The sequence below is a fragment of the Heteronotia binoei genome, chromosome 1 (assembly GCF_032191835.1).
Source record: "Heteronotia binoei isolate CCM8104 ecotype False Entrance Well chromosome 1, APGP_CSIRO_Hbin_v1, whole genome shotgun sequence".
Lineage (NCBI taxonomy): Eukaryota > Metazoa > Chordata > Lepidosauria > Squamata > Gekkonidae > Heteronotia > Heteronotia binoei.
In genome coordinates, this window is record NC_083223.1 from 253,039,303 (window position 1) to 253,052,318 (window position 13,016).

The 13,016-nt window shown below is 43.4% G+C and overlaps 1 protein-coding gene across 3 annotated transcripts in view; it reads left to right on the top strand.

The window, feature by feature from the left end:
- Positions 1-13,016, top strand: part of ARHGEF2 (Rho/Rac guanine nucleotide exchange factor 2) — a 205,905-nt gene that overhangs the window by 117,805 nt on the left and 75,084 nt on the right. The window contains exon 1 of one of the 3 annotated variants that reach the window (XM_060253357.1): positions 3,054-3,077. The exons of the other annotated variants lie outside the window; for them this stretch is intronic. The gene's annotated coding sequence lies outside the window, so the exon portion shown is untranslated. Of the gene's footprint in view, positions 1-3,053; positions 3,078-13,016 lie in introns of those variants that run through there. 3 annotated transcript variants of the gene reach the window in all.

The window sequence follows — 13,016 nt, forward strand, 5'->3', positions numbered from 1 at the left end:
GCACAATTTAAGTTGTGGCCTGTCAAGCTGAATACAACCCACCAGTCATGTACAGTAGCTATGTACTCTGATAGACCTGACCTCAGTTTACAAAACTAGTAGAATTGTCAAGTAGTAAATTTGCTTCCCCATTCCTCCTCTCCTATCACATTCACTTTGAGTACTGAAATGGAACTATGGCAGCTGATACTGTCCTTGGTTGTCTAGACAATCCAAAATGGCTGCCAAGATTTTGTGAGGTAATTTAAAAACTTGGGATACTTTGTGACTCAGTTGACACATTGAGATCTATTGGCATGGCTAATTACTCTTTAACTCCCTGTTTTTACCCTATCGGCATGAACTGAAATAATCGAAGAACTCCACCTTACAACGTGTCAGGGAGTGGTTTTCAGCATTTCTAAGTGGAATGCATTATTAAATTTACCGTACTTGTTAAGACCACTTTCAAAATAATTCCATAATGAGGATCAAGATAAATGTACTGTTAAGAAGATTAGTAACAAGTTTCCTTAGGCTTCCCATTTGCCTACCTGTGGCAAGTAACCCCTACTCTACGCCCCAGTCCTCTACCCTTGAGAAATTGAGACTGGAAAATGGCCTCCATAGTAATTCTTCAGGAATTTTCCCATGTCTCTATATTCTTACACTAAAGATTAACTGTAAATTATGTCAGATCCTCCCCAAACACCAGCCTTCTCAGGCACTGCCCTCAAAATCTCCTAGTATTTGCTGAGGGTACTAGCAACTGTGGGTCCCTTGTTTTTCCCCCTTTGGCAAATAGCAGCTGGGAGGTGGGAATTGAGGTTAAGACAACAGCACAGAGAGAAAGGATTAAATACCCTCCCCCAGCTCTAATTCAAATGAGGACCCACTGTGCCTGCTATTTACTCTTTACAAACCCAAAGGACATCTGTCTATGGGTCTCCTCATACTATGTCTTAGTGTGACCCTACTATGCTTTAGTCTCTATGTGTATGAGACCAGAATGGTGGTGATAGTTCTTTATGATTTAAAGCGGAATGGAAGGCTGTGTGGGTGTAAGGTTAACATATTTTAACTAGTTCATATGAATGCATAAAATGGCCTTATGACGAGTTAGAACACTGATCCATCTAGTTCAGTATTTTCTCAGTTTGAGTGTCTCTTCAGAATCTTGGGCAGAAAATGGTCTTTCCCAACAGCTGATGCATGGTATCCTTTGTACATGAAAAAATATTGCAAGCACCTGTAGGATCTAAATGAATGGGGGTTGCTAAGGAGAGAAACAAGATTTTGTTTTTGTAATAGTATCTGTAATAGTTTTTGTAATAGCATTTTGTGCACACCAAGCAGCTTACAGTTCCAGGTGCTTTTAAAAATGCAAATCCTGATAGTGGTTTGGGAGCAATTTTTAGTCAAACTTATTTTCTGCCTGGCATCTCAGTTTGATCAACTGATCTTCCAGTGTGTAGCACCATGCATAGGTGAGGGTCAATCAAGAAGACATAATTACTGTGGAGATACATGAAATTTAAATAACGATCCCAGCATTGTGCATCAAAGTGCCCTGGCTTTATCTCTGCAAAATGGGTGTTCCTGAAAAAATTCCAGCTGTGCTTCTCTATAGGCTTTATGAGTGTGAGTGCTTGTGTGTGCAGAAATATATAAATGTAATTCTGATTATCTCCTGTGCTTCCTCCAAGGAGTTCAGGGCAACACACTTAGTTCTGTTCTCTTCCATTTTATCACTACTCTGTAAAGCAGGTTAGGCTACAAAAGAGTGACTGGCTAAGGTCAACCAATGAGTTTCAGAGCAGAGATGGGGATAAGAACATGAGTCCTGTTGGATGAGACCAAAAGATCCATTTAGCCCAGAACCTATTTCCATAGTGGCCCAGCTAGATGTCCCCTGAAACCATATTAATAGCTCCCAGAGACCAAAGTTTTCTTTATTGCTGCTCCCTACCAGTGACCAGCATTCAGAAGCATGTTGCTTCTAAACATGGAGGTTCCACTCAGTAATGATAGATCTGGCCAAGCTTATGGCAGTAAATTATGTAAACTAATTATATGTTAAGTACATTCTTATGTCTGTCCTTCCCATCAATGTCGTCGGATTTCCCTCAAGCTCTAATGTTATGGGAGGAGAAGGGGGTGGAAAACGTTTTCTCCTCAGATGGAAGCCATGTTAAGTCTATCACGGCATAATAAACTATAAATCCAGTGGCACCTTAAAGACTAACAAAGTTTACTCCATCGTAAGCTTTTGTGAATCAGCTTTTGTAACACCTTGGGTTACCAACCTCCAGGAGGAACCTGGATATTTCCTGGAATTACAACTAATCTCCAGACAATTGAGATCTGTCTCCCTGGAGAAAATGGCTGCTTTAGAGGGTTGACTTTCTTGCATTACATCTTGCTGAGGCCCCTCACCTTCCTAAACCCCATTCTCCCAGGACTCTACCCCAAAATCTCCAGGAATATCCTAACCTGGTGTTGGCAGCCCTGCTCACTTCAATAGATGACTAAGTTGTGGAAAGTCTTTAAGGTGCCACTAGACTTTCTTTTAGTTTCCTCACTGTGTGTGGTTTTTATAGACCTTTTTCATATATCCTCTTCATCACCCTCCTTCCCCCAAACTGAAAAGCCCTAAACTCTTCAGGCTTTCTTTAACATCCAGCCTCTGTTGATCAGGTTTGAAACATTCTGGTTTGGGAGTGGGGAAGGTGCAGAAGTTGCTTTATTGCAATGTCCTGTTTGGAACCAGGCTCCTGCAGCTGCTCTAACTTACTTGACCTCAGTCAATGAATAACCTGGAAGGTCAAGAAGAAAATTTCTCGCACATATAATAGCAGCCAAATGCAGAGAGAGGCTCTGGAGCTGCACACTGACATTTTGTTCTCAATCTAGACTCTAACAGACCAGTTGGAGGGAAGCAGCCCTGTTGCTGCAGCAAAGAAGATTAAATCTATTTAATTATTGCAGCAGTTTGTGTGGCCCATTTTGGATTTGGGGTTAGCAGAGAGTCTGGGAACCTGGAATCCTTACTTTGCCTCTCAAGCAATCTTCTCAGCCTGCATCGTGACCTTGTGTATGTAAGACTGAGGCAAGGGGAGGAAAGTTGGGTAATTTCGGGAATACCTGCGAATTCGGGCATACCTGATGTCTGAGGAATTGGGGATGGAAGAGATCTATAGTTTGCTGCGGATGGGGAAGTAATATGATTTCTGAGAACATGCAAAAGGAAGGCGGAAGTATGCAAGCCAGTGGACTTTCAAAGTTTGTTGTTGAATGTGCATGCAGCTTTAAACTAGTCATTATTTAAACTGTAGTTTCTAGTAATTATTAATGTAGTGCCACTTTACAGCCCAAAGAGGCACTTGGGGCACTGCTGGCCTTGCTGCCCCAAGAAGCTCACAATTCACACTGAGACAATGGGGAGGAATTAAAAAACATTAAAATCAATACAGCAGTAGGAATTCTGTAACAATCTCAGTTACTGAGGCTGGATGTTAAAATATGAATTTCAATTTCTGAAAAGCAAAAGGGACAGAATAAAATTCACATTCTTCTGTGCTAAAGAGGTCCAATTGCTTGAGTGTTTCTTCATACAGAAAGCATCTAATCACTTCAGCAGCCTTAATCTGGGCAAATACTTTAAAAAGTTATGATGAAATACCCAAATGCCTTTGTACTTTTCTCTTCTCCCATCAGTTCTTATTTCACCCTGTTAACAAATTGTGGTTTGTTCTCTCCACACCAAATTGCCTTCTAAGGCTCATTCACAATACAGATTAAATTAAGGAGCATCCATTAGGGGTTTTTGGGACCATCTAGTTCTGGAACAAAGGGTAATTTTGTAATTTTGTTCCGTCAACCCTCTAAAGCAGCCTTTGAAGCATCCTGGGTTAGGGGCCTCTTCCCTATAGGGACATCCTTTCTTCCTCCAGCTTTCTTTATAACTGTTAGGTACCAGGATGCCATTCATAGAAGTTTCTGGAATTAATAGCCACATCCTGAGGCAAAGAGACTTGCTTGCCAAACAAACAATACTTGTCCTCTTTCTTGCTTGTCTCAGGTCTAGTATTTAGGCCTCTTTCCTGGGACAGGATTCCTCACAGAGTTTTTTAGCTGCAGGCACTGCATGCCACTGCACCCTTACTGCAGGGTTAGGCCCTGAGATTCCTTCCTCCTGGCCAGGAATGCCTTCACCCTTTCCTTTCCTGAGGAATGTCTGGTCTCCCTAGGCTATGAATACCCCCTGGGCCTTGCTGGTTGCCCTTCTCTCAGTCTTTCTGCCAGCATTAGCAAACCGGCCCTTTTTTCTGACTTGTGCCTTTTAACCACTTACTCTCTGCTATTTCCACTTCTTACTTTGTTCTGGAGCAGGCATGGCCGGTGTGTGGGAGTAGGCCAAGTAGGCGGCCGCTTAGGGTGCCAGCTGGCCTAGGGGGCACTAGGAAGTGCCCCCTCTCCCCACACCCAGCATGTGTGTTCCTTGAAGCCTGCACCCTTCTTAAATCTTCGTTCGCGAAGCCAAGCCGAGAGAGCCTTCCCAAATGGAAAGCAGGCTCCATGGACTGCAGATGCTGCCCAGTCGGTTTTGTGTTCCCCATGTCTGTAATGCGAAAGCGGACGGCGCCTGCACAGTGTGCTCCTTGGAGCCCGGTAGGGATAAATTAACCAATTGTAAAAGCTGAAGAAGAGCCAATTACAGTTTCTAAAAACTGGCTCCTGTTGAAGTTGTATGCTGCCACTCATCCTTCCTGCTCTACATTAACAGAGCCATGGGGTGGGAGCCATAGATCAGTGGTAGAGCACCTTTCTTGCATGCACAAGGTCTTGTCACTGGCACCCCCAACTAAAAGGATCAAGTAGAAATGATCATGTGAAGGTCTTGTCCCTGGCACCTCCAGCTAAACGGATACTATTATCGAAATTTTTATTGCTTAATCCATTTTATTGCTTAATCCATTTTAAAATAAAAAATTAAATTAAAAATGTAAATAGTTTCAAGTTTCTTCATTTCTCCTACAATTCTCTGTTTTTTAAATTTCGGGGTGGGGCTAGCAAAAACCCTAGCACCAGCCCGGGGAGCAGGTCTTTACTTAGGCTTGCCAACCTCCAGATGAGATCTGGAGATCTCCTGGAACTGATCTCCAGGCTTCAGATATCAGTTCCCTCAGAGTAAATGGCAGCTTCAGAGGATGGATTCTGTGATGTCACATTTCTGCTGCGCTCTCTCCCCAGATTCTGCCCTTTCTAGGCTCTGCCCTCAAATTGGTATCCCTTCCCAACATGGAGTTGGAAACCCAACTCCTGTGCAGATTAGTGGTAGCCATTTACTCCTCTTTAGTTATGGTGTGTGCAGGGGGTGGGCGGGGCTGATTTAATTTTCCCTTCTTTGTCCAGCTGAACTGCCACTTCTTAGGGCTTCTTCTCCACCCCAACTTTTGTATTGCTTGGGGTGGGGGGTGGGGAGAGAATACAGCTTCACACAAATGTCCCAAATGTTGGGGTTAAGCTCTAAATATGCAATTTTATTTTTGTCCCAAGAAATGTCTATCCCTATACGAGTGTGTTTTGTGTGTATGTGTGAGAAACAAGTAAACAAAGAAATCTATGTGACTTTTATATTTATCTGTTTATTTGCCAAGGGCAAAGTTCCTTCAATAAGTGTCTCTTTCCAGAACTTCATAAAGATGAAAACTTCTCTCTCTCTTGTCTTGCTTCTGTTTTCCTGCCAGATTTTCTCTGCTGGTTTAAGAGTAATTTCTATATATGCTTGAACTGCTCCCCCTCCCCTTTATAACCAGCAATGCATTCCTAGTGCTAGCTGCTGTTAAATCACTCTCCCTATTTTAGCCTTTGAGAGATGCTTTACAAAATTAGGATGGGTGGCTAGCCTTGTGATTCCTGAGGGTCCAGGCCATTCCACAGAATTCTTGGAAATTAAGCATCTGAGTGAGGAAACAGATGCCTCTTCTGTCTAGCACATGTACTTATCAGTGCATGCACATGAGCAGCAAGAAGCTGTGCAGTGTCTAGCTTACATATTGTATAGTTGCTACAGTACCTGTTGAACAGCCTATTTTGGGACAATTGTGTGGTTTTTTCTACACTGTTTCTACCAAAAATCACCCTCTTGACCAAAATCAGTAGGAGGCTGGCCACTAAGTAAGCGAATAAGCCATAGAGAGGATAGAGCACAGACTTCAGCAGTGTTAGCAGGGAGTGGGTAGTGATCCTTTGTATCCCTCTTTTTAGTGCTTTTTTGGTAGAAAAAGCTCAGCAGTTTAGTGGGTATTCAAAAATCTCCCAAGTCCCAACTCGATTTTTATTTGGTAAATTCTAGCATCTTGTGATTCTCCTCATCCTGTTCCTTGCATGGGTCAATTCTTGGGTTCTTCTGCTTATGTCCTCTAAGACATGGTCTTCAGTCCTTGAGCACCAAGTCCCTCAAGTGGGTCATGGAGCCTTATAGAGCTGCCTTTTTTGAAGGACCTACTGCTACTGCATAGGTGTAGGATTCAAAGATGCCCTGCCTCTCTTTGCATCCATGCTGAAAGGAGCAGCATGAGGATGAGGCAAAGACACTCCAAAGTAGAATTTCTTTGTAGCCTAGGTAAATTCAGAGGCTATGGTTCATCCTCATTCTGTTGTAGGACTGTGATGTCCTGTGTGTCACATTCTCAGAGTGCAGGCAGGCAGGAGTCCAAAGCCAGTCCAAGGTCAAAGTCCAGGAAGTCAAGCAGAAGCCAAGTCACCAATGCAGAATCACAAACCGGAATCAGAAGTCAATGTCCAAAAGCCAAAAGGTCAGGGTGCCAAGGAAATCAAGCAGGTCAGGATCAGGAAGGAGCGTGGATGCAAGCCAGAGAATAGACTTGTTGCTTCCACAAGGTTACCAGGTCCTGGGTGGGAGCTGTATGGGAGTCTCAATCAGCCTGCTTCCTGACTCTGCTAGAACTCAGGACTGAGAGATCTGAAGCATCGGCATGCCTCATGTCTTCGCTCTGAAAGTTCTTTCCGGAGCCTGCTCCGAACTCTTATGGGAGGAAGAGAGCTTACAGGAGATTGATTGTCAACAGCTGACACTGGTGCCTGGAGAGTGATTGATGGGCCAGCTGCTGTTTGTTCAGCTGAGGAACTGGCTGGCAGCTCTTCCAGGTCTGTTAACCCTTCCAGCTCCTCCTCGTCAGGGCTCATGACACTGTGCATGTTCACTGGACTACCTGCTGCCACTTAGGGTGGGTCTGAAAAGTTAAAAATCACTGTACTGACACACAGTCTAGTCCAGGGGTCCCCAACCTTTTTGTGGCTGCTGCAAGTACCTTTGGATTTTTGAGGGGATGATAATGAGTGCCACCACAAAATGGCTTCCACAGGAGGCACAGCCAAACCCAAAATGGCTGCCTCAGGAGGTGAAACCAAACAAAATACATCCTTCCTCATGCCTCCTGGGACAAAGGAAATCCTAAAGGGGGAATGGAATCACACACTGACTTACCAATTCTCCTCCTCCTCCTCCAGAGGAATAGAAAACTTTTTCATAGAATCATAGAGTTGGAAGGGACCTCTAGGGTTATCTAGTCCAACCCCCTGCACAATGCAGGAAACTCACGAACTCCTCCCCCTAAATTCACAGGATCTTCATTGCTGTCAGATGGCTATTTAGCCTTTGTTTAGAAACCTCCAAGGAAGGAGAGCCCACCACCTCCTGAGAAAGCCTGTTCCACCGAGGAATCGCTCCAACGGTCCAGAAGTGCTTCCTAATGTTGAGCCGGAAACTCTTTTGATTTAATTTCAACCCACTGGGATTTTTCCTACCACGGCCACAGAAAACAATTCCACACCATTCTCTATATGACAGCCCTTCAAGTACTTGAAGATGGTGATCATATCACCTCTCAGCTGCCTCCTCTCCAGGCTAAACATCCCCAGCTCCTTCAACTTTTCCTCATAGGACTTGGTCACCATCTTCAGTGCCCTTCTCTGGACCCATTCCAGCTTGTCTATATCCTTCTTAAAATGTGGTGCCAAAAACTGAACACAATACTCCTGATGAGGTCTTTCCAGAGCAGAGTAAAGTGATACCATCACATCACATGATCTGGACACTATACTTCTGTTGATACAGCCCAAAATTGCATTTGCCTTTTTAGCCACCGCATCACACTGTTGTCTCATGTTCAGCGTATGATCCACTAAGATCCCTAGATCCTTTTCACAAATACTAAGAACATAAGAGAAGCCATGTTGGATCAGGCCAATGGCCCATCCAATCCAACACTCTGTGTCACACAGTGGCCAAAAAAAATTATATATACACACATACACACATACACATATATATATATGTACACACTGTGGCTAATAGCCACTGATGGACCTCTGCTCCATATTTTTATCTAACCCTCTCTTGAAACTGTCTATGCTTGTAGCCACCACCACCTCCTGTGGCAGTGAATTCCACATGTTAATCACCCTTTGGGTGAAGAAGTACTTCCTTTTATCTGTTTTAACCTGACTGCTCAGCAATTTCATGGAATGCCCACGAATTTTTGTATTGTGAGAAAGGGAGAAAAGTACTTCTTTCTCTACTTTCTCCATCCCATGCATTATCTTATAAACCACTATCATGTTACCCCGCAGTCGACATTTCTCCAAGCTAAAGAGCCCCAAGCATTTTAACCTTTCTTCATAGGGAAAGTGTTCCAATCCTTTAATCATTCTAGTTGCCCTTTTCTGGACTTTTTCCAATGCTATAATATCCTTTTTGAGGTGCGGTGACCAGAATTGCACACAGTATTCCAAATGAGACCACACCATCGATTTATACAGGGGCATTATGATACTGGCTGATGTCTTTTCAATTCCCTTCCTAATAATTCCCAGCATGGTGTTGGCCTTTTTTATTGCACACTGTCTTGACATTTTCAGTGAGTTTTCTACCACGACCCCAAGATCTCTCTCTTGGTCAGTCTCTGCCAGTTCACACCCCATCAACTTGTATTTGTAGCTGGGATTCTTGGCCGCAATGTGCATTACTTTGCACTTGGCCACATTGAACCGCATCTGCCACATTGACGCCCACTCACCCAGCCTCAACAGATCCCTTTGGAGTGCCTCACAATCCTCTCTGGTTCTCACCACCTTGAACAATTTAGTGTCATCTGCAAACTTGGCCACTTCACTGCTCACTCCCAACACCTGCTTACTCCTTACTACTGCTAAGACGAGTCTCCCCCATTCTATAACCATGCATTGGATTTTTCCTACCTAAATGCAGAACTTTACATTTATCCCTGGTAAAATTCATGTTATTGGTTTTAGCCCAGTTTTCCAGCCTGTCAAGGTCATCCTGTATCCTGTTTCTGTCGTCTTCTGTGTTTGCAACCCCTCCCAATTTAGTATCATCTTCAAATTTAATAAGCATTCCCTCTATTCCTTCATCCAAATAATTGATAAAGATGTTGAACAAAACAGGTCCCAGGACAGATCCTTGAGACACTCCACTTGTCACTCTTCTCCAAGAGAATGAGGAACCATTCACAAGCACTCTTTGGATGTGATCTGTCAACCAGTTACAGATCCACCTAACGGTAACAGGATCCAAACCACATTTTACCAACTTGTCAACAAGGATAGTATGTGGAACCTTATCAAAAGCCATACTGGAATCAAGATAAACGATGTCTACAGCATTCCCCTGATCCAGCAAGGTAGTCACTTTCTCAAAAAAAGAGATCAGGTTAGTCTGACATGACTTATTCTTGAGAAAACTGTGCTGGCTCTTAGTAATTACATCCATTCTTTCTAAATGTTCCAGGACCGACTGTTTGATGATTTGTTTTAAAACTTTTCCAGGTATAGACATCAAGTTACCTGGATCGTCTTTTTTCCCCTTCTTGAAGATGGGGACAACATTCACCTGCCTCCAGTCTTCCGGCACCTCTCCTGTTCTCCAAGAATTTTAAAAAATAATAGCCAGAACCTCAGAAATTACATCCTCAAGCTCTTTTAGAACCCTTGGATGCAATTCATCTGGCCCTGAGGACTTAGTTTCATTTAAAGAAACTAGGTGTTTATGTACTACCCCTATGCTGATCCTAGATTGGAACTTCATACCCTCGTTATATGTTCTGTTTTTGCCATGTTGAGCACCATTCCTCTCAGAAGAAAAGACTGAGGAAAAGTAGGAATTGAGCAGTTCCGCCCTCTCTTCATTACCTGTTACAATTTCACTTTCTTGCCCTTACAAGGGGCCTACCATGTCCTTGCTTTTTTTCTTACTCTGAACATAAGAAAAGAACCCTTTTTTGTTGTTTTTAGCATCTTTGGCCAGCCTAAGCTCATACTGAGCTTTAGCTTTCCTAACTTTTTCTCTACAAGCACTGGTGATTTGTTTATATTCATCCTTGGTTATAAGGCCCTCCTTCCAATTCCTAAAGAAGTCTTTTTTATTTCTCAAGTCTTTAGAGAACTGTTTATGAAGCCACTTTGACTTCTTTAGGCTTTTTTCCATTTTTTTCTTCTCATAGGAATCGTCTGTGATTGCATTTTCAGTATTTCGCTTTTAAGAAACTCCCACCCCTCTTGAACCCCCTTCCTCCTAAGTATATCTGACCATGGGATTTTACCCAGCATAGTTCTAAGTTTATCAAAGTTTGCCTTTCTGAAGTCCAACCTATAAGTCTGACTACATATAGCTTTTCCCTTACCTGTGAATTCCAAAATCACATGATCACTACTACCCAGTGTGCCCACTATTTCCACTTCTTCAATCAATTCTTCCTTGTTGGTGAGAATCAAATCCAAGATAGCAGATCCCCTTGTTTCCTTCTTCACTTTCTGCAAAAGGAAGTTGTCAGCAAGACTAGTCAGGAATCTATTTGACTTTTCATTTTTAACAATTTTCATTTGAATAATGGAGGCCGATAACAAACCCTGCTTTACAGTTACCCTGCACCCTTTCTGAAAGGCTCAGTGTGCACCAAGAAAAGTACTGACAGGTACCATGGCACACATGACACCCACAAGCATCATGCTGCGGAACCCTTATCTAGTCAATGCTGTGCCTCTGCTGCTATAGGGTGTTTTATATGAAAGCTCAGGCTGTGCTATATTGAAAGGTAGCTTATATGCTACCAATTTGATGTTGCATCTCCCATCTGTATAGAGTTGTTTTGGGGTCTGGTTGATTCTTTAAGTGTACCCTGTAGTCTGTGCTGTGTTTCATGCATGCCAGTTCCCAGCCTGTGCAGAAAGCTGTAGGGACACCCTTACTGTGAGGTAAGGTTTAGGAGCCCCCTTAGGAACCAACTACATATGAATGGGACCACTTGTGGTTCTTTAAAATATTAAAAACTGTAGGGAAGGGAGTCTGGGCTGTGGTACAGAGTATTTATTTATTTAGTAGGCTTATATTCTGCCCTTTTCCATAATGGGCTCAGGGCGGATCACAACATAAATTGAACAATAAAACAATTTAAATTTAAAACAATACAATAAAAACCAAAACAATAGAACAAAATAGATGCATCACAGGCGGGAAGGGCACATTTCACAAAAGTGAAATGAATGTAGGGTTGTCAGCCTCCAGGTGGGGCCTAGAGATCTCCCGCTTTTGCAGCTGATCTCCAGCTGGCAGAGATTAGCTTCCCTGGAGAAAATAGCGGTGTTGGAGGGTGAACGCTATTGCATTGTTGGAGGGTGAACGCTATTGCATTGTACCCTGCTGAGGCCCCTCCCCTCCCCTCCCTAAACCCTGCCCTCTCCTAGATTCACCCCCCAAAGTCTCCAGGTATTTTCCAACACCAACCTGGCAACCATAGTACAGAGAAGAGTTAACTTTTTCTCCATGTGCCATATATTCATATTCTCTGAGCTCTTTTTGACTTGCAACAGGAAACCTACAGGTACCTATGAAAGGGAAAGGAAAGGTCCCCTGTGCAAGCACCAGTTGTTTCCAACTTTGGGGTGTCATTACTTTCACAATGTTTTCACGGCAGACTTTTTTTGCGGGGTGGTTTGCCAGTGCCTTCCCCAGTCATCTACACTTTCCCCCCAGCAAGCTGGGTACTCGTTTTACTGACCTCGGAAGGATGGAAGGCTGAGTCAACCTCGAGCCGGCTACCTGAAAACCCAGCTTTCACCGGGATCGAACTCAGGTTATGAGCAGAGCTTATGACTGCAGTACTGCAGCTTTAACACTGCGCCACGGGGCTCTTACAGATACCTATACCTGTCAGCAATTAGTAGCTAGGCAGGGAGGGCATTGAGTATATAATATTGCATGGAGAAAAATGGTCCTCCAGTACTGCAGCCCTTATTTGGATTGTACACAAAATAGATTTTGCAGTTTCACATGAATCTCTGCTATTAAAGGTAGGAGGGTGCAAGATAGAGTTGGGCACAAATCATTGAAGAAACCTTACAGAAATAAACTAGAGCTTACAGAAATAAACTAGGGCTTTGCAAGTACATGGTTCATCACATCCAGTGTTATTTAGTGAGGGGTGGATTTTCATGTCTCGGCCTGATCCACCTTGTCATTTGACTGTGCCACCATATGCCACCAGAAATGATTGAATCCTGTTTGTAGAGGTTGCTGCAGCCAGCTGGCCCTGGACATGGTATTTGCTCATAGATGGTGTTTCAAGGGTTTCCCCATAGCTACTGTGCTTTCAGTGGAGACCTGAAATAATCCTTTGGCAGTGAGCTGAGGGAAAGGATTCAGTGAGGGGTGGGGAGGTTTGCAATGTCGAGTTGTGAATTGGTTGTGACATATTATATGCAAGGCTAAAGTTCTTGGGAGAAGCTGCCTTTCTTCATTTGCCCTGTGAGATGTCTGTGGGAAGCTAGCCACATGGGCTGTTTTACTTTACTCGGTATCCCTTTTATTGACATGCATACAGGAGCAGCTCATGCAACTAGAGTGGAAGTGTCAGAACAGCTAGAATGGTACATAATCCCTAAAACTGGGGACATCTGGAGGTTCTGTAGACATTTTTGGGCTTCTTCCTGCTTCA